Source organism: Rhipicephalus microplus, chromosome 3, assembly GCF_043290135.1.
Source record: "Rhipicephalus microplus isolate Deutch F79 chromosome 3, USDA_Rmic, whole genome shotgun sequence".
Taxonomy (NCBI): domain Eukaryota; kingdom Metazoa; phylum Arthropoda; class Arachnida; order Ixodida; family Ixodidae; genus Rhipicephalus; species Rhipicephalus microplus.
The window spans coordinates 1782411-1808362 of record NC_134702.1 but is presented as its reverse complement, the minus strand read 5'-3'; the positions used below and the strand labels follow the sequence as shown (position 1 = coordinate 1808362).

At 44.8% G+C, this 25952-nt stretch overlaps 1 protein-coding gene across 13 annotated transcripts in view; it reads left to right on the top strand.

Moving 5' to 3' along the window:
- Window positions 1-25952, top strand: part of Srrm234 (Serine-arginine repetitive matrix 2/3/4) — a 357763-nt gene that overhangs the window by 80792 nt on the left and 251019 nt on the right. The window lies entirely within an intron of this gene.

Here is a 25952-nt window from a genome sequence, read left to right as displayed (position 1 = left end):
GAGTTTTGCCATGCCATGCAAGTAGAAGATGATGTTCGCCAACATAAGCGTCGGATCCCAATGTTTTCTGCTGCTGACGCGCTCATATAGAACCAGCCAGTCATCGACGTCTATGCCACTTGTGCCGTTGAATGGGCCTGGGTCACGAGGTTGCACCACAACGATCGGTTGCGGGGCTGACTGATCTTGTTGACCTTGACTAGCCTGGTTAGTCATCAGAGTAGCTGCAATGCGCCGTCCACTCCAAAGATCCAGCTCCTGGGGTTGTATAGCGAGTTGTACCGCACACCTTCCACCAATGATGTTACGGGGAATAAAGTATACACGATAAATATAATGGCGAGCAAATGCATACAACGCTGCTGCAGTCTAAGCACGTTCTCCTCAGCACTTCGTCGTCGTCATCCTCAAGCATCTACTTAGCCCGTGACAGTATTTTCTTAATTTTTGCTGAAGTGCAAAAAAGATACTTGGCTTTCATCTCGCACAAGCGTTTCATAGCGTGCAGTGGCAACGCCAAGGAGCATTTTGAAATTATTTCAGGGCTCGGGAAACGCAGCGACTGAGATAGCGACGGAACGGACACTGTCGGCTTTCTGCAATACATGTGTGTGTTTCTCTACTGCTATCTGATATTAAGCGACAATTGACAGTTTCATTCAAACGCGGAGTGGTTGCATGGACTCGATCATCTTTTGGTTAGTCGTGTGCACCAGTGTCTACGCTGCCGAAGCCGCCGCTGTTGAATGGCTCGCTGTACTTGCATGCGCGCGGATTGGCCGTATGGATAGCTCACCCCACTCTGCTCCATACTGTGCACAGATGACTAGAGTGGTTTGTTTAATTAGCGTAGGGATAGCAAACTTCCACCAAGACTCTCTAGTGGTAATGAAAACAAGAGATAACCATCGCCCATCTCTTGGTCTCTCAGAGTTATTTCTCTGTGGGATGTGATTTTTAAAGATGAGAAGATGTACGCACATACACACATTCATGAATGATAAGTCCGGTCAGTTCGTTAGCATTGACATTGAATGTTTAGTTAAAACTATGGAAATTTCTTTGCCAGAAATAATTTCGATTGATGATGATGCTCGACCCTAGAAATTTGCTCCAAAACTAACTTTAACTGCTCCAAAACACACCATTTTGTCCTCCAAACCTGCTCCAAAACTCCGCTTTTACTGCGCCAAAGCTGCTTGGATGAGGCAGAGCCAGGAGTTGTTAACAAAACAGAGAGATATTCTCAAGTACAGCAGAACGAACAATATACAAATATGCACAAATGGCAGTAATCCAATACAATACGTCACCAATCACAAGATACTCAAACAACGGGCTACACAACACAACCAGGTACACTTATAACACCGGACACAAAGAACAACACGTGTTACTATGTAATATCATGCATTAACTAACCAAGACACTTATAGACTAAAATGTTTATCAAACAAATTCAATCCAAAGTTCTTGGAACAAAGCTTGAATGCTTCTCATCAAGGAAACACTCACTCGTCCAGCGCTGGTTGTCGTGCCGCTGCTCTCGAAGTCAAACCTCACGTCGTCAAATGTCTGCACTCAATAACAAAACTTCGCCGGTAACCCGTCAGCCACTCACGTGCTGCGACTGCAGAACACGTCTTCACCCACGGGTGTTAAGCACTCACTTTACTTCTGCTTGTAGCACAAGCCTCCAGCCGCAGGCGGAAAACCTCATCTCCTACTCTTTGCACACTGGCGCACTGGTGAAGAGATGAACTCTCTTCATCTCCTGCTGCGGCTCCCTTCACTGCTAGCTTATATGCATTCGCCCTGGGTTCTAGAAGTTTCTAGTCATTTTGTCAGCACAGCACACAGTCAAGGCTGTGGAAAGGGCGGGACTTTTCTCGTAACATAATGAAACTCTGCATCACTTCACCCCTCTCCTTCGAGATTTTTCCGGAGACTGCTTGGCGACAGATGCGTTCAGAGGGGGAAAGGTGGCGCACCCGAGGATTCCTTTGATGCTTGTTTTCTTCTTTTACACTGGCTTTTGTTGTGTCCGAACGGCGCCTAGTATTGTCGCCATCGCTAGAATTTGGATGGGCACGCTTTCTTGAGTGCTCGTTTGTGACAATAGCATATAGGGGTGGAAGTGCTGCACCTATTGCGCCATTCTGCGCCAGTCTGTTCTACTGTTGCAAAGAACTCGCCACACGGTTGCTGAGCGACCACCGAGCACCTCACGCACTCTGCGAGGGAAAACCCTCTCAAACCATTTAAACTGAAGCAAGTAAGAATCGGTTTCACTGGCGAAGTGATGAATGCAATAGCTAGCAGTAATTTGTAATGTAATGGCGCAAGCGCTCCTTTCTATTTTTGTTACCGAACTATTACGTCTGTAATGCTGCATTACGCAAACCACGCCTGAATGACTGGGAACCATCTAGATAGTCTTAGAACCTTCCGATGAGATTAACCGCACAACGCATACATTAGAGTTTGTTCTGGAACTTCAACCTCTAGCGGCAACTCTGGAATCTTCGATGCCACATGTATATGCCGATGCACTTCGCTTCTTGGATGATTACGATGGCCGACGCTCTATGTTCACTACTGTCAGTCTGCAGCGTGTATTGCTTGTAGAGGGAAGTTTCGTTTTCTGGGTGTAGGTTCGCCAGAATAATAATGCGTTCACTGATGAAAACAGCGGTTGCTGCCTTCGTCAACATCATGACTTCGTGACAATAGGAACGCTGACAGCTAACTCTTTTAGATTTGACATCGCGACACTCTGCAAAATGCTGGTGCAAGAGAATAAGTACGGCTGCTTCAGCGAGAAAGGCTCTTATCGCACAATCTCTTCGCATCGAGAGCGCACCACCTAGGACAGTTTAGAGTCTTGCGCTGCTGCTTGCCGCACGCCAGCTATCGCAACCACGCGCCTAGAATCAAAGTTCACTCCTGCTGCTTGAGCAACCTCCCCTGTTTCTCTGCATCTATGCTCATTTGAAATGGGTGGCGTGTTCACCGTCCGCTTGAGCATGCGATGCAGGTCTAACACGCGGTGGGATGCTACGCAGGCGCCCTCCGAGCAACAATATCGTCTGCCTCATTTCGTCTGCTCGAGCAGCGCTCATCAGCCCAGCCTGTGCAATTTTACGCGCGGGTAGAAGGTTTCATGCGCGTGGAATGTTACTAACGTGTAATTTACATCGAACATGGCTGCGAAGGCAAAAACCCATCGAGTACGTGTCCTTGTAATTCCTATCGTAATAAATCATTTTCATTTAATTGTCTAAAAATGGTGTGGCGAATGCATATAAATTTTCTCGGGGTTCTCGTGTCGACTGTGGCACTTAAATGACCAGAACATAAGTTTTTTACATTAATTTCTTAGAACCTTGTTGTTTTAATATAAAGATATTTTATATTATATTACCTAATTTCTAGTCTTGAGTTGCTGCTAATGTTTGATGTGGTGATTTAATCACATTTTGAACATTTCAACTTTCTAACATTAATTTTTTTTCATTCCTCTGATGTCTATCAACTGTGCAGAGCGTTGCTTGTGTTTTTTCTTTGAGATGCTGTGTTTTCATCATTGATGTTGTAAGGTTTGATATACCGATTTACCAATTTGGAGTAAGTCTGGTCGCTTTAACACAATTGCCTGGTTAGCAAAAACCACTGAAATATTATATGTTTAGCAGAAATCAGAAAGTCTAATTAACAGTGATGTGTGACCCGAAAAATCTGCTCCAAAACTAAATTTCGATGCTTTAAAACACGTTTTCGTGCTCCAAAGCTGCTCCAAAACATATTATTCCTGCTCCCTAAGGTGCTCCAAAAGACTGAAGCCCACTTTTACCCTTCAGCACACAATAAGGCATAGCCATCGCTCCACATACCACATCTGCGTCTCGGCGTCATCGGATACCTTTTGACGGCGGACAGCTGCTGGCGTTAGTGTTGCCTGTTGGTGCAACTGTTATGTTCGTTCACGAAAGCAGTTGTGACCATTGTTTCAACGTGCTTTTTCAACATGGTGTCGCCATGCATGTGTGGGAATCGCGTCTAGATGCTGCTGGAGAAAAAAAAAAGGAAGCAGCTGACCCTTTTCAAATTTTGAAAATAAAGGTTTCTGTGTCGTCCTTGCCGAGGTCGGCTATACTTTTTTAGATTTCTCTATAACAAAGTTTTTGCTTCAATGAAATTTTTTCCTTCCCCATCCGTTTTGTTGTAACAGAATTCAACTGTACTAAACTGGACGTGCACCCAAAGGTGATCTTGGAATCTCATGGCATCAGAGAATGCCCACACATCCCAAGTTCAAGTTATAGATATCTTGGGGCTGCTCCAGTGGTAGGTTCTTTGTCCAAAGAAACAGCTTTCTTTGGCATTTGGCATCTCCCTGGGCTGTCGCTTATTATTCTAAAGTCAGCTGTACAGGTCCATACAGTCTTCTATTGCCGTGAGTGAAAGAACCCCAGGTGGTCGAAATTTCTAGAGCCCTCCACTATGGCGTCTCTCATAATCATATGTTGGTTTCGGGTTGTTAAACCCCACATATCAATCATTCTATTGTTGTCATTGAGCAAGGTTACTATATATTGTAGCATAATGTGTGCGCCCCTGAATTGTGATTCTCGTTACGAAATAAAAACCTTTTACCATACTTTTTTTGTGTTTAAGACACGTAGCCACAGGGATTCTGACAACAATAAGGGCATCCTGTAAGCAAGATGTGTTGCTGTTACAATTTTTTTTCTCTATAGGGGCTATGACAGGGTCGCCCAAAGATTTGTGGTTTTCTTTGAAAAGTAGAAGTAGAGAACTTATCGTGAACGTACATATTTCAAAGTGGCCATGAAAGAATATGTCAGTGTAAAACAAGCTCTAGAAGTCGCTGTCTGTAAGCCTCTGCCCACTGCCGGAGACTGCTATTTTACCATGACGCATGTGACTTCATGTGCAGCATAGTGTAGAGCTATCATCTTCTGTTTCAGCCGCTGCCAATCATTCAATTTCACTGCCGAGCTGAAGAAAAAAGTTGCTAGATCTCATGTGCTGTGGGAATGGATGATATGTGAAGCACGATTGAGGAAGGTTGATACGTCACTTTAAAATGAGAATAATGTTACGAGGTGGACGTAAATCATGCCACACATGACTTTCATAAATTACACTTCCAACCATTATCATAGTTGAAAGTGTCATTTATCTTAGTCGTCTGTATGTGTAACGTCACACCAAATTGTATATGTGGAGCTAGCCAAACGGCCACCAGCACGCTATAAGCATTGCATGAAGTCATGTTTTACATGACATGCATATCATAATTATCATGTTTGGACGTGTCATTTACCTTCTTCGTCTATTCACCTCACGTGACACCAAATTTGGTATATATGAAGCTAACGAAACGACCGCGAGCGCACTATGAGAATAGCATGTCGTGATCTTTTACATGACACGCATGTCATGATTATCTTGTTTGCACGTGTCATTTACCTTCGTCGTCAATGCACGTCGTGTGATACCAAATTTCATATATGTGGAGCTAGCGGAACGACCGCGAGCACGCTATGAGTGTAGCATGTAATCATGTTCCACATGACATGCATATCAACATTATCATGGTTGGAAGAGTCATTTACCTTGGTTATTTGTACACGTCACGTAATACCAAATTTTGCATATGTGGAGGTAGCGAATTGACCGCAAGCCCCTTGTGAGCGTAGCATGTAATCATGTTTCACATAACACGCATATCACGGTTATCATGTTTGGACTTGTCATTTACCTTCATCGTCTATTCACGTCACGCTATACTAAATTTCGTACATGTGGAGCTAGCGAAATGGCCGCGAACACGCTATGAGCGTAGCATGTATTTATATTGCACATGACACGCATATCAAGATAATAATGTTCGGACGTGTCATTAAGCTTCGTCGTCTATTCACGTCAACTGATACCAAATTTTTTATATGTAGAACTAGCGAAATGGCTGCGAGCAGGCGAATAGGGTGGCATGTAATCATGTTTCACATGACACACATATCAAGGTTATCATGTTTGGACGTGTCATTTACCTTCGTCGTGCGTTCATGTCATGTAATACCAAATTTCGTATATGTGGAGCAAGTGAAATGGCCGCGAACACGCTATGAGCGTAGCATGGATTTATATTGCACATGACTCGCATATCAAGATAATCATGTTTGGACGTGTCATTAAGCTTCGTCGTCTATTCAGGTCACCTGATACCAAATTTTTTATATGTAGTAATACTGATTGTTGGCCTAGTTGGTATTTACTTAATGGCATGATTTGGCCGCAAAAGAGACACACACAAGAAAAGGAACACTCAAACGACAAGCACAGGCGGCCGCCTGTGCCGCCTGTGCTGTGCCGCCTGTGCTTGTCGTTTGAGTGTTCCTTTTCTTGTGTGTGTCTCTTTTGCGGCCAAATCATGCCATTAAATTTTATATGTAGAACTAGCGAAATGGCTGCGAGCACGCGATGAGGGTGGCATGTAATCATGTTTCCATGACACACATATGAAGATTATCATGTTTGGACGTGTCATTCACCTTCGTCGTGGGTTCATGTCACGTAATACCAAATTTCATATATGTGGAGCAAGCGAAATGGCCGCGAACAAGCTATGAGCGTAGCATGTATTTATATTGCAAATGACACGCATATCAAGATAATTATGTTTGGACGTGTCATTTACCTTCGTCATCCATTCACGTCACCCGATACCAAATTTGGTATATGTGGAGCTAGCGAAACTGCCACGAGCACATTATGAGCATAGCATGTAATCATGTTTAACATGACACGCATATCAAGATTACCATGTTTGGACATGTCATTTACCTTTGGCGTCCATTGACATCACGCAATACCAAATTTTGTGTATGTGGAGCTAGCGAAACGGCCGCAAGCATGTCATGAGCGTGGCATGTAGTCATGTTATTACATGACACGCATCTCACGTTTATAATGTTTGTACCAGTCATGTACCTTTGTCATTCATTCACGTCCCATTATACCCATACGTGAAGCTAACGAAACGACTGCAAATGCACCATGAGTGTGGCGTGTAGTCATGACAGTCATAAATGAAAATCATGACATGCAAGTCATGAGTTCCACATTAGGGTCTGTCACCTATGTTAGCTATGCATCATGACATACAATGCAAGTTTTGCAAAATGTCTTGTGAACGAATCCACCGCAAAAGCAGCAAGGCCATAATATGTAAATCACGACATTCATGACATGTCATGATTTTCGAGTTAGGACTAGTCAGTTATGCTAGTCATACAGCCTTGTTTATGCCATACCAATTTTGGTATTGATATCATTATTGAGATGGCCTAGAGAGCTAAAAATAGGTGGTGGCGAAATAGACAGACAGACGGACGGACGGACGAACGGACGAACGAACGAACAGACAGACAGATAGACTCAAAGTTCCCCAAGCTCTTTAATAAATGCTTTGCATTTAAAAGATAAGATATGTCAATATCATGTGCAGTTGACCATGAAGCAATTTCGTTTGCTGGAATGCAGACGCATGTACAGCTTGCTGCTGTGCAAGCATCTGTCATGGCTCGTGAGTTCACCAGTGTGGCCGGACTCTCAAGCCGCTTGCATATATGTAAAAATGTTTTATTAAAACTTAAGTGCTTGTTAAAATGCACTGAAATTTTGCCAGCTTATTTGTGTATGTGCAAGGACCAATCCACGTAACACAGATTATGATCGAAAATTGGGTGTCGTGGCCCTTTTTTAAAAAGAACTAAACTCATGAAATCAATGTAACAGAGACATTGCAATGTTTCATAGTGGCATTCTAGTGCCCATAGTCTACTAACAACAAAAAAGTCGCAGCTTTGCCGCAAAGGCAAAGCTATGAACGTGATAGCAACCAATTGGAAGGTCACGCGCAAAATGAAAAGCAGATCAAAACGTGCTCGCGTTTCTCACACGAAAATATTGCACGAAACGTACTCACAGGTACAGATGCACGCAAATGAGCGTCTCAGTTGTTACTTCGCTGCTCTTGTCGCCGTCATCGACGTCCCTGTCTTTGGTTGTGATCGATTTCGCAATGATCTTTGCGATTGTCTGGCACTTTGACGTCACGACGGCAGCATTCACAGCTACATAGTTGTTGTACGTCGTACCCGTGGCGCACAGCGAATTCATGGCCTCAGAGGCTGCTTCCGATTTTTGAACTTCATTCCCAGGCTCCGCTTTACTGTCCATACGGAACCAACACCTCGTGAAGCAGTGCTCTGTTGTTGACGCACTCACTGCACTTCACGCTGATTCAACATGATGCATCAGGTCGAGTAGTGAAATTATCGTAGGCTACTGTCCACGATAAATACACGTGAGACAGCGCTTTCCATTTACGTGACGCCATTAAGGCTTGACAAAGATTGTGTTGACGAGCTCAATAGTATTCAACAGGCTCGACACACACAACAGCGACTGGTAGTGGTGGTCAGAAGAAGAAGGCACCTAATTTCTGCAGACCGGTAGGGAGCACAGCGAACGTCTACAGCGACTGAAGACAAGTCGCAACGTGCAGTGGGCGGCGGTGGGACTGTCGAGTCTCACGCATATCACAGACTTTTGGCATTCCGTAGTGAAACTTCTGTTGTAAGCACAGTCGGCACAGTGATGATGGTTATAGCACTTTTTGCAAATGGTCATCTAGAGACGGCCTTTCCAACTCGCCTGCGGTTTCTTGCAGCCTTTTCCGTAGCCAAGCCAGGCCAAGATTGTCAAACGTCAAATCAAAATAGTCAGTGCTCAGGTGGCATGCCGGGTGGGTTCGGCGGACTTGGTTGCGAGGCATCATGCAGGAATGTTCTTACAGTTGCGGCGTAACAGCGGGGTTAGCAATACACGGAATTCTATGGGAGCTATGCTGGGACCAATGAAAGACAACGTAACAGCCGAGAAATCGCAGCGGTGAAAAACGTAACAGTGGGGTTCCACTGTACTTGATTGATGAAAAAGCTGATGAAAAAAGGCTAACAGATATATTTTTCTTCTAGTCTGCTTGGGGGTTAGACCTAGTTCATACTTTTTATGATGTCTGATTGCTGTGAATAATTACCAGTGATAAAATGCACTGCCTTATTTTGCGAAGATTCCAATTTGTTAATAACAGGGGTGTGGTGTGGGTTCCTTATATTAAATGAGGCGTACTCAAGTTTTGGGCGGAGTGTAGTAGTGTATGCAAGAAGTCTAGTACTACTGTCAGCCAAGTGATTTGCATGCCGTAGAAGCAACAAAATCCACATAATTTTGCCAAGACAAATTATTGAAGAGATGAATACCTAGATATTTAAATGATGCTGTGTTTTCTAAGGCTTTATCATTAAAAATGTAAGCTTGTTTTGTTATTTGTCTGGAAGTGGTAAATCTCATGAGCTTAGTTTTAGTATTATTTGTACTCATTTGCTATTGCAAACACCATATTTCAATCGTGTACAAGTTTTCTTGTATACGATTGAAACAGTAACAGTAACTTTATTGGTCGGTACAAAATGCAGTCATCTGTGTATAGCCGGATTTGTGAGTGTGTACCTTGATGAGTATTATTTTATAAAGGAGAAATTGAGTCGGCCCTAAAACAAAATCCTGGGGCATTCCCGAGATAACAAGTTGAAATGATGAATTAACATTGTTGGTCACAATGGCTTGCTGTCAGTTGCATAAATATTCTTTGACCCAGTTGAGTACTTTTTCATCAATGTTAATCAGCCTCATTTTATATATTAGGCAGTTATGAGGCACGTGGTCAAATGCTTTTAGAAAGTCAATAAAAATGGCATCAGTTTGTACAAGCACATGAAAGTAAAGGTTTATGTCATTAGTTAACTCGAAAAGCTGAGAAGACAGGTGCAGATGACTGGTCATCGAGCGTATGCGCGTATTCTCGTTCATTTGGTCACTGTGCTTATATCCACTCGGTGGTTGACAATCGCGCATTCAGGTGAATAAAAAGGAGAAAATAAAAAATGAGCGGCTTCAAAAATGTGGTTGACCCTTTGTTATAGGAATCGGTATAGTAACACAAAAGTGAGACGTATCATCACAGAAGTATGGCATTGTTTTTTGTGCATTAGTGAAACGTTTATTAGCATTGTTACGTAATGTCTACTGGTGTTTAGTGGCTACGACACTCTTAGATGTTGAGGCACATCACCATGACAACCAACGACCCGTATAAACTTCCTAGAGACACTGCATTGCATGCACCGGAGCATTAAGCAAATCACCCTCGAACCACAGAGTTTCACAGACTGTGCAAGCGAAACCAAACCGGTTTTCACTCAATCGTTATTCAACTCAATCTGCTGCCGTGAAGGAACGTGATTTGCAGATCGGTACCATCGCACTCATATCAGTAGATGGCGGAGATACACCACTGTTGCATATCGAAGCTGCACACACTGCACACGATAGCATAATGCGGGAATCAGCACCGAGTTTCCACGGGCATGGAGCGCCGCCCTGTCGTGTGCGGCCAAAAGCACGTGGGCATACAAATAGAGGAGGTCATGATGCAAGCGGCCACATAAGTGAACAATGATCAAACGAAGAAAAAGGAGCTCCGTAAATATCTTCATTGTTGTATCCACAACAAAAAAACAGCTTTTATTAACAGGAAAAAATTATCCAGAGCATAGTTGACTCCCCCCGGCATCGCTTTCCACCAATGCACATGAGTTGGCACTCTGGAAAACATCACAAGACCTTTATGCAAACTTACCTGCTGAATTCCATGGCTTTGCTGTAGTGGAAAACCAATATAAAGTATGCTAACTAATATAAAATGCATGGTGCTAACAGCCCAGTATCCTCAATTAAATAGCTTGGTGTATTTTTTATGCCAAACTTAAGCTGGAATGCGCACATTGAGCCCGTCCCCTCCTAAGCATGCAAAAATTAGGATTCCTTAAATGACACATCTCGCATACACTGATAAAGGCTTCATGCGTATAATTACCTATTCATGCCTTCTTTGGAATACGCCTCCATCATTTGGCACCCACATCACGCTTACTTGTCTAACCTACTCGAGTCAGTCCAGAATAAGGCAGCCCGGTTTATCTTGTCTTGATATTCTCGTTATATAAGTGTATCTGCCTTGATGAAAATGGTAAATCTTGTTAGTTTTGACTCGCGCAGACAATTTGCGAAGTTGTTTTATTGCGATAGTGATTATATGGATGGTTTTAGCTGGTTTTTGCCGTCGCCGCCATCATCATTCACGTATATACAGGGTGTCCCACATAACTTTCGCGAAAGTTTAAAATATGCTGGAACACGTAATTATGACTGGCCCATATGCATGTTAGTCACCGTTGCCTGGAGTTAGTAAGACCATCTTTTGAGTTTTCAAATATTGTTTAATTAGATATATGTTTAATTAACTAACTTTTCAAGAAACTAATACCCCTGTCACACGGGCACTTAAAAGTCTTTTAAGTAAGCGGTCTTTTTCCGAAAAGGAGTTCCTGACAGCAGACACACGGCACAGAGCGAACTCCTTATCAGAAGCGGTCTTTTTCGTAAACTGCGTTCGTCGATCTCTTTTACGGCTCCGAATGAGTAGCCTCGAAACCAGTGGGCGCCAGCAATTTTCGAGTGGTGGGAAAAAAAGAGCGAATGCTTATTTTTCTGTCAGCAAAATTTTTTGTAAAAACAAATTTCATATCCTGCAGAAGGTGTAATGAACTCTTTTAATGGTTATTTCCTTTTCTACTCTCGTAAGCAGCTACAACACGTCGGCAATATCACGTGATGACGCTCGGTCTTGCACTGCTTTATCCTCTCCTTGGCGGCTTTTGCAGCGCCTGCCTCGCTTTACAGAGCGAGAAGGCAGGCTTGCGATCCTCGCTTTTCTCCCGTACGGTCGCCCATAACGTGTCGAGAGCAGTCGAGAACAGCGAAAAACAAATATGGTAAATAAAAGCACAGTGGTGCCAGACGGACTTGTGCACGTCGCTAGTTATGGGAATGCTTCCTTATCTAGTGCAAAAAACATTCGCATTGGTGTTTCTTCATCTCTTATTCTCAAATTTATTTGAAAAAACGAGCAGGGCAACAAGTCTTTAATTTGTACATCGTGATACATCGTTTAATTTTCATTGCTTCTCTTTTAACTGCTAGCGCCACGCTTTCGCTAGCGTCTTCGAACGAAAACACTAAAAGGAGATCGTTGCTGCCGTGTGTCTGCGCCACAAACACCTCTTTGTTAAAAGTCTTTCAACTTCGTAAAAGACCGCTTACTTAAAAGACTTTTTGCGCGCCCGTGTGACACAGGTATAAGATAGATAAAGAATTTCAGTTAGAAAGTTGTAGATTGGTTTGCAACACGTTCGATTACACAGTCTTGAACTTTATATCTGTTAGGTATTAGTATTTTTCTGCGGATGGTAAATGCCCGCGAAATACTAAAAACCACGTGACAAACCCTCTCGCGCGCCAGTGTACGCAGTGATTCTAGTGCCCATTAACACGCTTCCCACGCACCGGTTCATGACAGCGGTTATCGTTTTTGTCGCCGATTGCAAAACGTGTTCATCGTACAGCCACCACCATCGTTGCGGCCCTGCCGAGACAGCACTATGGGGTAAATGCTATGGTCGTTCGTACGCGGAACGTTAGGGAGCACTAGAATCGTTGCGCACACTTGCGCACTAGCGGGTTTGTCACGTGGTATATTTTATTATTTTGCGGGCATTTGTAATTACCAGAAAAACGTTAATAACTAACAGATATAAAGTTCAAAATTGTCTAACTTAACGTTTTGCAAACCAATCTACAACTTTCTCATTGAAAATTTTTATCTATCTTCGTTTCTTGAAAAGTTAGTTAATTAAACAGATCTAAAAACAATATTTGAGAACACTAAAGATAGTCTAACTCAGGCAACGGTAAGCAACATGCACTTCATCGCGCCGTAATTAAACTTTACCTAAACTTACGTGGGGCATCTTGTTTCTCTCTCTCTCTCTCTCTCTCTCTCTATATATATATATATATATATATATATATATATATATATATATATATATATGTATATATTACACACACGGGAAAGGATGCACTAAACTCTTAAAAAATGGAGGGACGTTCTCTTCATTTAAGGAGGAACGGCAATGTCCCCAATGCTCGTCTTTAAATAGAGAAACATTGCTCCCTCATCCACGGAGAAACATGTTCCTCCTTATGAAAATCAACATGACTGCCCCCAAGCGAAGCGAGTAGGCTTAGCAAATGCAACGATTCTCGACTGATAAAGAGTATACGGCACTGAAAGTTACAAAAAATGGTCCCGCTGAGCTTGATATTGAACGAAATGATTATAAAAACAAGCAGACGAACCTGTAGCGATGAACACATCGCGAAAGAGAACGACGGAGCAAGCAGGTTTCGTTGGGTCAGCGAGGCCACGTTCACTCCGAAAGACACGGATACTGAGAGCCTTCACCTGAAGAGTGCATGCTAGGCTTGCTGTATTTATTTCTCGCAGATTCACATAGTGTAGTGACGTTATTTATGCGTTTACGGGTCCGCAGGTCATGAGATGTGCCTCCAAACCGTAGACTCGTTCGCAGCGAAACCATTCTGACTCAGTAGTGCAGCTTTGATAGATAGATGTTCAACGTTATATAAGTAGCTGGAGGTGTGAGAGCGTCATAGCCGTGAAGTAGGTGGTAGCTGGCGCCTTCTGGAGGGACTGAACGATACTAAAAAAAAGTTGCCTGCCGCGACGTACGTTGTCATACCCGCTATCACGGCTCCCTTGCGGATTGTTTACGCTTCAGCCCATTCAGGATTACTCACTGACACCGGAAGCCTAACATGTGCTGATGCAATACATATAGCTAGACATGCACACATACTACACATATAGTACGCAACAAGTACGCCAACTTATACGCTAACAAGTACACAACAAGAGCACAATCAACCATTCACAGCAACGGCCCACACTTCGACGTGTTTACTTTTTTTTCTTTATTTCCGGTTAAACTTAACAAACGGGTTGCTAAGATAAATATATTTCAATTCACATCGAACAATACAAAAAAACTTCGAAATAACTAAGGCTGTCAAGCATTACTATAACACATCACGTCCTAGAATTTCTTCATGGTCAGTAGGGCTTCTTTTTCTACCCATAAAGGTACACATTCGTCTGCTCTTACTACCTCGAGTAATCTTGAGATGCTTTCTTTAAAATACTCTCTTGCTGGTCTTATGTCTGGGTCACAATGAAATCCAGTCATTCTAGAGCGCCATATACTGTGCAAGGCAGTCATCATGATAAAATCGAAAGGTAATCCATCCCATTCTCTATTGCCAAATACCTGATCCCATGAGGGTCTAACGGGAACTCTTTTTTGATTGTCCTTTGTAATACGTCCCAAAAATAAACTCCTTCCCAACAGTGCAGGAAAACATGGTCAATAGTTTTCGGTTTCTTACAGATTAGACAGTGAGATCCCCAAGGCATATAAAACCCACGCTCCTCTACGAAGGTTTTTACAGGAAGTGTTCCAGTGTGTAATTTGAAAAAGAACGTTTTTGCACTTGGAGCTGCTGGCATTTTTTTAACTCGTTTAAGTACATTCTGACCCTTACGTGCTGTATATAGCGCTCTGTACAGTGGGATGGGGAGCATCGTGTCACATAAATCTTTGTACAGTTTTTTCTTTCCAACAGACCACAGGTAGTCAGTTGAAAAACGAACACACAAAAACCGCACGCTGGCCACAACTTCCTTCATGTATCCTTGTACAGCCCCTGTGGTAACATGAGTGCTCACAACAAACTCCGGCAACAGTCTACTTGGTCTTGTTTGACACACTGTTAGTAGGGAAGGATCTCTTGTCTCGCGTAAAAAGAAAAGCTATTTACTAACTGCTTGATAAATAGATGTCCTAGCCCAAGGCCTTCACACTTCACCCGTCTAAGCAAATTCGTGCGACTGCACCTTTCCCAGTTAGACCCGCACACAAATATTGCAAACACCCAATGTAATTTTTGCACATTGACCCGGGAACAGTACAGCACTTGCATCACATACCACATACCACAGCTTAGACATAAAAAACCAGTTGCATGCAGTAGCCCTAGCAAACATGAACAGATAAGTTGCATTCCACCTATTCGCTTTCTCCTTAATTTCTTTCGTTTGCTGTGTCCAATATTCATCAGTACTTTTGTATGACTCGAGCGGTACTCCGAGATATTTAACTGGCGTTCTTGCCCACTTAATGGCTGCAAAAAATTCTGGTGTTAAAGGCCATTATCCATGCCAGAAGCCGAGGCATTTACCCCAGTTTATGTGGCTTCCTGTAACTTCGGCGAAAGATTTAGAAACTCTGATTGATTCTTCAATACCTTCATAGGAAGTGCTACAAATCGCAACATCATCAGCTTATGCGAGTAGTTTGACCTCTGAAAATTGTACTCTAAACCCATTAATGATGTCATTCTGCAATATCGACTAAGATAAAGTTTCAATATAGATGCAAAAAAACAGTGGACTAACAGGGCAACCTTGACGCACTGAGCGCTCAATTTTAATGAGGGGCCCAATGTCCTGTTGATCATTAGTCTCCTACTACCATTCCGATATGCCATGGCTACTCCATCAATAATTATCTTACCAACAATAATGTGCTTCAATTCTGCAAACAAAAGAGCGTGGGCAACGCAATCAAACGTTTTCTCCAGATCCAGCTGGAGTATGGCCACACGAGCTTGACTGGTGTCAACACATTCGAGCACGGATCGCATTTTATGAGCGTTTGTAACTATGAACCGACCTTTGATTCCACTCGTTTGGTGTGGACCGATGATATCTTTTATTACTGACTGAAGTCTAGCCTCCAAAATTTTCATTAATATTTTGTAGTCTACGTTTGTCAGTGTGATTGGCCTGTACGCTGTGACATGCCTGAGATTTTCAACCTCGTCTGTTTTCGGAATCAGAACGGTACGCGATTCACCAAAGGATGGTGGTAATTTCTTTTCCTCATATGCCTCATTGAAAACGCCCGCAAGTATTGAAGACAATTCACTTTTAAAATATTTGTACCACTTGTCACAAAGACCATCTGGTCCTGGAGATTTCCTGGAATTTAACTTATCAATCGCCCGTTCAACTTCAGATGCAGATATAGATAATTCCAAAGCGTTTTTCACTTCCTCACTCACTTGCGGCATGCGTCCTAAATATCCTTCTTTAAATCTTTCTAAGCTTACCTGACTACAAGCAAAAAGGTTTTCAAAATGACTTGAAAATACGAATAAAATGCTGTCCGTATCGGATACTTCGTGACCATCTTTCTTTATTTTTTCGGTATGATTCCGTCGAGCGTTCGTTTTCTCCACCCCTAAAGCTCTTTTGGTTGGCGTCTCTCCAGCCACTAAAGCCTCAGCCCTAGCACGGACGAGCGCACCGCGGTAACGTTCCTCGCCATGCAGTGCAAGTTTCTGCTTAATATTGCGTATGTCAATTTTATACTCTCCCGGTTGTTTGCACTCCAAGTCTATTAGTCTTTCCAAAGTCTTTCGGAGTTCTTTTTCTTTCTTTTTCCTTTCGTAACTCAATGCGCAAGAACGATCAATAGCTTTTATTTTTATTCGCTGCTTCAACTCTTCCCATTGTTCTGCAAGTTAGCTTCATCATCCATTTTTATTTCATTGATGCAGTTCATTACCTGATCTAAGAAATATACGTCAGTGATCAAAGTGGTGATTTAAGAAATATTCTTCAGTGATCAAAGTGGAAGTCATCTTCCACAGCTCCCATGAGAAAGTTCCACCTTTTGTTTTCTCTCCCATATCACATTTAACTAAACAATGATCACTGAAGTGTATTGGGTAGACAGCATATGTCTTACAGTGGGCTATTAATTCAAGCGACACGTAAATGCGATCAAGGCGCGCATGGCTATTCCCCTGAAAATGTGTGAAACGCACATCCCGCGTTCCCTCTATACAGCTGCCCACGTCTTCTAACTTGAATTCAGTAACTACGTCCGCTAGCGTCCTACTACTTTTATCGTAAATGGCGCGTCCGTTTGCTCGATCTCGCCCGTTGAGGACGCAGTTAAAATCACCAAGTAATACATATTTCCAAAGGGAAGTGCTGCTTTAGGCTTGAAAAAAAAAAAAAAAGTGATCGCTCCCAAATGGTTGGTGCATAAATACTTACTATACGCCGCTGACATTCATTGAATACAAAATCACAGGAAACCAATCTAACAGACGGGCAAGAGAAGGTATCTTGCACTACCAGACCCGGTAACTTCTTAATGAACAAAACACAGCCTGCAGACGTGTCCATTGCTTGACTTAGAATTGCGTGCGTAGTAACGCGCTGTAAACCTCAGCACCATGCCTCGGGTCTCCTCCTCACCGTCTACTTTTGTTTCTTGCACAGCTAGTATATCCAGATCATGATCCACGAGCAGCCTGTACACTTGGCTCTGTTTCCGCTTGGCGCCAAGACCTTGAACATTTAACGTTGCCACTCTAAGTTTCGGTGCAAGAGCCATGTCTACACAGTGAACAAGTTAGCCCGGGGCATGATGCTTACCTTCAGCGTCTAGCATAGAGCTAGACATCTTCGGAGCCTCCAGGTGGACCCGTGCTACTGGAGGACAAAGGTGGCCAGTGTTTGTTTAATATCGGGTTGAGACGCAGCCTTGTGCTGCTGCGTCTGAACGAAGTCGCCTTCGCAGGTGGCCCCTCTTCATGCTTTTCACACGCCGTCCTGCAGACTTCTCGCGGGGTCTTTTGCTTGATGCCCCATCGCTGATACTCTCTCATGACACTGGAAGTTCGGTTAATTCCACCGGCTCAGGCTCCTTCTATGGGGTGCCTGTGCAGCCTTCTTCGGTTTGGCCGGCTGGCTCTTGAGTAACCTCCCCAGATTCTATGTCTGCTTGGGCTGTTGGTTTATCACCACCAGTCGGTGTGGCTGTACCTGTTGAAGCTTCTGGGTTCACCATGTCGCCTGCGCCTTTCGCCGCGTCTTCAGCCTCGCTCATGTCCATCACCAGTTCTGCTGTGTCTTCACCTTCAGCTGATCCTATAGCCGATGCGTATGTGTCTTCGCTGTGGCCAAACCGCCGACAACGGGAGCATCGGGGTACCTTACACTCTCTTCTAACATGGCCGATACCTTGGCAGCGCAGACACTGCATTGGCCGACCAGGTGCAACCACAAGTGCCAGTTCACCAGCCACCCTGATTGATGCGGGCGATCTTAAACCTTCACGCCACTCTTGAGCTTAAGAAGCACAGTCCGTGTGGTTGACCCCTAGTCGCTGACTCCTTGAGCACGCCAATTCTCCCTGGTGACTTGTACGACCTTCTCATAAGCCGCCAACGCCATTCGCACGTCTTCATCGTTGACGCCATACAGCAGCCAATGAAGACGTAGCCGCACCTGCTGATCCTGGGGGTCTACAATGATGCAGCATCGACCCTTGACTTTCAGCTCCTTCACGTCCAGCAAGCGTCTCGTAGAGTCCGCTTTGTTCATGGTGAATGCCCAGACATGATTTATCTGGTGGGCCCCCAGTGCCAACACCTCCGGCAGCAGTCCCGTAGGTCCGAGCGCATCTCTGAAATCTTCTACTCGATACGGTCTGCCACGCACATCACCGTGTAAAAACACAGTGTTTTGCGCGACGCGTCCCTTGGGCAGTGGTGGCAAAATTATCTCGTATCCTGCGTCTTGCTCTTCGCTCATCCTGTTACCGCGGCTAGTATGTGCCGCAAACGCCGCTCCAACGGAGCACATGATTCTTGGGTCCGACGCGCGTGAGTGCCGACGAAAGAATGACTTCGACGTGTTTACTCACACCCTACTGTGAAAGCGCACCAGCTTATATAGCGATGAATTTCTACTGATCATAGTGGCACAAGTTACAAATAGGTTTTCTTACACTTTTTTTTTACGTTTTGTATCAATACCACAATATGTGCACACGTAAATATATTGTATCTGATGCTTAGACAAAATGTAAGTTTATCAATGGTTGCACAATAATGAACAGAATAATTACTAGAGCTTATCAGGTTTTCACGAAGGCGAATACCCCCAAACCATGCATAGAACGCCCACGGCATTCTAAACGCTGCGCCATCTCTCGACCACTGCCACAGTTACTTTTTTTTCTTGAAGCCTCCAAGAATGCAAACGCCACGCGTTAGCCATTTCGGAGGTCATGTTTTTTTTTATTTTTCTTGTTACTTGGAAAGGGCGCAGTATACAGACCAAACTTTGTCTCCGTCGTGGTAGGTGTTCTGTGATCACGTCGACCTCGTTTAGTTGTTTTGTGTTAACGTTTGCTTATATTCTTTTTACGTGCTTAACAGAAGTGTGACCGTTAGCCATGGATACAGTACACCACTAGCCCTTCAATGACAATGTTTTTGATGCGGTAACGACCGTCCTAGCTGTGTATACGTACGTTACATCGCTGGTCTTGCGAGATAAATAAGCGATGACCTTGCATCCGACAGTATGTATTGTTTTGCGCCAATTTGGACGGGAGCGACAAGCGCTGCCTCTTTGTCATAGGTAAATCGGCAAGGCCACGTTGCTTTAAAAATCGAGAGTGCCTGCCAGTGACCGACAAAGCCAATAAAAAGGCGTGGATGACGCAGGATTTGTTCACCAGCTGGCTTGGCAAGTTTGATGAGGATATGGTGGCAGAGAAGCGGCGGGTCGTGCTTATCCTCGACAACTGCGCGGCCCACAACGTCAAGCCAAAGTTGACCGCAGTCAACATAAAGTTTTTGCCTGCCAACACTACAGCAAAAAGTCAACCTCTCGACCAGGGTGTCATCGCAACCGTAAAGGCGCTGTACAAAAAGCGCATTTGCGAGAGAGTTTTGCTGAGCATGCAGCAGCAGCAGCCTCTGAAAGTGAACTTAAGAGGCACAATCGACATTGTGGTCGCTTCATGGTGGCAGGTAAAGGCCGATACCATAAGCAAGTGTTTCAAGGGGGCAGGCTTCGTGCGCAATGCAGAGGCTCTGGAAGACGATGAGCAGAGCGACACGTCACTCGCCGATGAGACCCTCAACACTGACGACGTGTGGTCCTGCCTCGTTGACAGCAACTTTGTAACCGCCACCGACACTTTCTAAGAATATGTCGAAGCCAGGGAGTCAGGGCTTTTTGTCTGCGAGGAAGCGAGCACAGATGACGTTATCGTCGCAGCGGTGCGCGGTAGTGCGGAGGTTGCAACGGACGACGAGTCGGACGGCGAAGACGATGTCGATCCGACGCCATAACCAGATTTCCCGTGTAAAGACGCATTGGAATACCTCACTAAAGTGAAAACGTACTGCGCGAAAAACAGTTTGAGCGAGAAATCGCTTCAGTGCTTAAGCTTTGTGGAGGACGAAATTGTTCGCACCGCTGTTCGCAAGCATCGCCAGATGAAAATAACGGCGTTCTTCCGCTGATGCCGGACTTGAAAACTTTGTTTCCGTGTGGTGTTGTGATTGCGTTGAATGTGTCTGCGAGTGAAAAGTGTAGTAAATTGCTTTTGAAAGGTGGGTGGCCCTTTTGACATAGGCAAAGGGGCCGAAAAAAGCATGCTTTGGTTATAACGGGGTACCGCTTATAGCGCGGATTTTTACAACTCCCGTAACTTACGTTATAAGTGGTCTACACTTTATGTTTTTCGTGAGCTATGACAGTGGCTGTTGGCGTCGCGGCAGCTCCAATACTTGAGTGGAGGAACTATCGCTTCGGTGCGCAAATTTACTATAACTTTATAGAATGTTGTGCCTACATACTTTTCTGCTTCATATGCCTCTCGCGATTCGCCTCGCGTGTCAACTTGCAATCATAGTGCGTGCCACAATTTTGTTGTTAGCGCTGGGGCTGTGGTGGTTATTACTCTGGATTCGGAATGCTCTTTTCACAAAGGTGAGTGAGCGTTAGTACTTACTTGCTGTGCACAGCTGTTACTAGAGGTGCATTTTGTGTTGAGTGTCTCACAACAAAGGAGAATTATGGACGAGAAAGGCAGACTGCACGCGTGCATAATTCCTTCCTACTTCTCAGTGCTGGCATGGGCAATTCATAATGAATGGGATTGAAAATTTGGTTTAATCTACAGAAGTCATTGGTTCACTTTTCACAAAAGTTTAGTTATGATGATGTTTAAAACGTTTCTGATGGTTGTAACCTAGTCTGGCGAATAAACGCTCGGTGAAACTTCGCGGCCTGTTTCCCTTTGTGCTTTCAGCTGCCATGGTAGCATAGCCTTATTGGGTGTCATGTGACTATACTGAAAGGCTCAGGTTCGATTTCCGGCTACGGCGGCTGTATTCGAATGGGGGTAAACTGCAAAGAACATCTATATGGCGGTAGTGGCACGTATAACTCTATCAATTGTATATGATCGTGCTTTCACGCATGGACTCTAGAGTGGTATCAGGTTTCCTAGAATGTTGAAAAATTAAGTGTGATGCTTTTTTACGCGCCTCGTTGAATTCATGAGTGCTGTTGGTGCCGTGCGAAACTAAAAATGTGTGGGCTTACCTATATGTCGACACCGAAAAAATTCATTATTATTGTACACTCGAAGGTAATGGATAAAGCAAGACTGCTTGGGAAACAGAGCTCCTTGTATTCGAGACAAATTGGCAGTATGAAACAACACGAGACACACATGGAAGTGTGCGGAGCATCGTGCGAGTGCCTGACGATAAAGAAAGAGAGGCCTTTACTCTACACCAATAAAACAAAACGTCACTCCTGCATTGCTTACAACAATCTGCATTGCTTACAACAACCGTGGCCGGCTAGACTTGGCGCGCGCCTGCACGCGTGCAAGACCCCCGTGATTGAGGAGAAACTTGAACGCTGAAGGAGGAACGATGTTCCTTTGGTCCTTGCCGCGAGAGGGCGCGACGAGCAAAGCGCCCGAAAAGGAGGAAGTCCCTGCGCCGAAGGAGCAACGGAGCCCGTTTCTCCGTTCTCGCTCCCCCCCCCCCCCCCCTTTTTTCATAGTGTAGCCTCGTTTTTCTGCGGAGCGAACATCGCCTTTCCGGTCGGGGTCGTTGGAGTGCACGCTTATCTATTAAATGAGCACGGACATCAAATTTCAAGATCGAGGTGTGCCCATCATTCGATCATTTGGTATGCATAGGTCTTCTTGGTCAAATTTGAACGGCATACGTCGTGTGAAAGTTATTTTAATTTGATGTCAAACAGCGTAGAAAAGCTAAGAAGAAAAAACGAAAAATAGACTGTCCTGCGATATCTACACCAGTGCTACGTGTTCGGTGTGATACATTCCACAAATACCATCCCAAGTGACGATTAAGGAGGATACATAAAACTTTCTGGAGGGGAAGGGGCGTTGTGCGAGTGAAGCCAGCCGCCGCCATCTTGCCAGTGGCAAAAAGCGTGCTCAGCGCCATGGCGAGCAGCTGATTTCGTCCGTTCTTGTTTCACCTTGTCGGCATGTAAAGACAAATGGTTTACAATCGTTGCCTCTTGCGTCGTTTACGGATATGCCTACAGGTTGCAAAAATGTTTTGGCCTCACATTCCACCTGTACGTACAGGAAAAGGTCTTCGACATAGCCATTCCGTGCTCGTTACTAAAGGGAGCTATAGCTGACGCGATCTTAGCGTACAAAACATAATCGTCTGGATTTGTTTTACAGGTTTCCTAAAGATCCCCGTAACGTGGAGCTTCTGGGAGTGGGTCGTTCACCGTGAGAAGTAGAATGCGAAAGACTGAGATCACTTCGCTCTGTGCACTTCGCGCCAGAGTGCTTTGACCACCTCTTTGACATTGAAGGGAAGCATGTGGAATGGGGTTATGAAGTGGCATTGAAGGCACTTCAATGTGAAGAAGGGTTGTGGCTCCGAAACAAACTTACGAATGTCCACGTCCAAAGGGAAAAGCAAGAAAATGAAGGTATGATATGCTGTACAACTGATAGAGTGCCTTAGTTGCCGACGCTTTGGACTTCTGCGAACAAAAGCTAAAGCTGCCGCAATTCAAGGGTGCCAGCACAAGATCTACGTTTATTAGAACTTTTGATCTCTTGTTTGACATCTTAAACTCCAGGAACCCGCGGACAAGGTCGTACAAAGCGCCCCTTCGGCAGGGGAACGAAGCAATCTGAAAGTCGTTTTTTGCAAAGACTCGAGCGTACATAAACGGGCTGAAAGATCCGGCAGTGACAGAAGGACTGAAAAAAAAAAAAAACGGATTCGTTGGTTTTTGGATACGCATGGCAAGCACGGAAAGAATGTTTGACAGACTTGTCAGCCGGGGTCAGCTGAAATACTTACTGACACACAAACTCAGTCAAGACTATGCCGAAAACTTTTTTGAATCAATACGTGGATGAGGCGGCCATAACAACAACCCAACAGCTTCGCAGTTTATGGCTGCATACAAATGTCTATTGGTTCAGATGAAAGTCACGTCTTCAAGTTCTAGGCACTGCTCCCAAGATGTTCTCTCCGTATTGAATGCAATGACTCCTGCTGCCATGGTAGATCCAAGAAGCAATCTCACTGACATGCGCAAGGCCCCAGTCCTGCAGCCCGATGACCACGACAATACGCATTGCATTGACTAGTCCGAAAGCTTTTCTGTTTTTGTCGGTTCCGTGGTGCCATACATAGCAGGCTTCATTGTTCGACAGGTCGAACTGCAACTACCTGTGAAGAGTGCATAGCAGCCATGCACTCAGACGAGCTGACACCTTTAATTAAATGTAAGAGGCGAGGTGGTCTTGTTTCACCGTCGCGAGATGTCATTAGCCTCTGTAAAGAAGTCGAGGACTGAGGCAGCTACAGGCTGAATGTGATTCCATCACAACGGTGAAGTCAAGAGCAAAACACCTCATCCTGAAAGTTCTATGAGCTTCCTCCGAGAAAAACTGGTTCCATAAACTAGAGCAGAATGTCCTAGACTTTCATACGCTTGATAATCAGGTTTACAGTTTGTGCAGGCAAATCGCCGAACAATACGTAAAAGTGAGGATACAACACATGACCAAGGAAAAAAAAAAAACGAGAATCGGTCAAAAGTAAGGTGGGACCACCTTTGACAAGGGCAATAATTTTCAGCCACCAGTAGGGCACCTATGTTTTCGATGATGCGTTTGCTTTAGGCATCGCTATTTGATGCATATGCACTTTAATTGAGTTCTCTACATGCCACTTGGCGGCGTACAAGTCGCAATAAACGTTTACAACCAGAATTACTTGTTTTCGTTGCTTTATAAACACACGAGTCACTTCACCCGCAGCACGATGAAGCATAAATTCGCAGCGCTCGGCTCTTTTCTGCCACGGGCTACATGGCCGCCGCACGCTCAGGGCGGCTTCCCTCTCTCCCGTAGCGGCGTATAGGCAGCTTCCACTCCAGCAAGTTTTGTGTATCCTCCTTGGTGACGATACGCTAGTAGCGATGACGAGTTCGATCCGAGTGTTTTTATCGTGGCGCCGACTGGCGCCGAAGCACAAAAGCGCTCTCGCTCGTCGCGTCTGATCTTCGGCGCACCGGATTGAAGACCAAACCTCATAAACGCGAAAATGCTCGCGACAGCGACGAGCGACGAAACCGGGCGTTCGCGCGACGTGTCGCGGAGTAGTTATCGCGCGATCGCTCGGTTCTCCAGATTTGGAAACCGTTGCCCATTGCCCGGAACTGCTGTGCTCAAAGTACCGGAGCAGGATGTACATATGTCTATTCGATTCAGGAAAAGTGCACGGAACCGTATACAAAAAGGTGCAGCCGGTGCCGACACCTGGTGCAGCAGTGTCGCAGATTTCTCGGCACCTGTTTCGGGGTGCAAATGCAATGCATAAGCAGCGCCACCGCTAAAATGTCAATCGAATGTTGAGGTGCAGTGGAAGCCTTTCGTCTGCTACGGTACGGGCAGTACGGGGCTAGTGAGACTTAGCACGCACCGGCAAGCGGTTGTCAGTTGTGTCAGTTTTGTCCGAGGATTTGCACGTGATTTGTTAACATGGAGGAACTCCACATCGCCATGGAATTGGTTGAATCTGACAGTGAAGATGAGGAAGTCTTGCAGTGTTGTGTCAAATTGGTGCCCAATTGGTCCGCAGCGATCGTAACCGCACACCTAGATACTACGAGGAAGCTGTGGCCCGTTATTTTGACTACGAATTCAAGCGCCTGTTTCGGCTGTCAAGAGAGACGTTCGAAACACTCGTGGGGCGCTTCAAGTCGTCGCCCTTTTTTCCTAGGCCGCGGGGAGGACGCCCCCAAATCCCAGCGGAGAAAACTTGCCTGATTTCTCTCAGCTACTTGTGCACGCAGAATAGTATGTATAGAATCGCCGATACCTTTGATGTCTCCGAGTCATCCGTGTCTTTGTGCTTGAAACGGGTTCTTGACTTTCTCTTTAGCATCAGTGATGAAGTGATTGCTTGGCCCAGCGATCAAGAGCGGGCGAATATCAAAGCAGGCTTTGCTACTAGGAGCGACGGTAAAGGTCCGAGGAACACTATTGGGTGTATTGATGGTTGCCACATAGAGGTTCCGCACCAGTATGAATCACCGGCATCCTACTACAATAGAAAAAAATTTCCTTCAATCATTCTTCAAGGAATCTGCGATGCAAACAGCCGTTTCACTGACATTTTTGTTGGTTACCCTGGCAGCGTACACGACGCACGTGTGCTGAGAGAGAGCCCCTTCTACGGCACTGCAGAATCTAAGTGCGCCGGCGATTATTTACTAGGGGACGCAGCGTACCCGCTCCTTCCATGGCTAATGCCTCCATACAAGAACAACAGGGCCACGTTTGAGTGCTACAAGCGAAAGTTTAATAAGAGGCTCAGCCAGCAATGCGTAGCTCTAGAACATGCCTTTG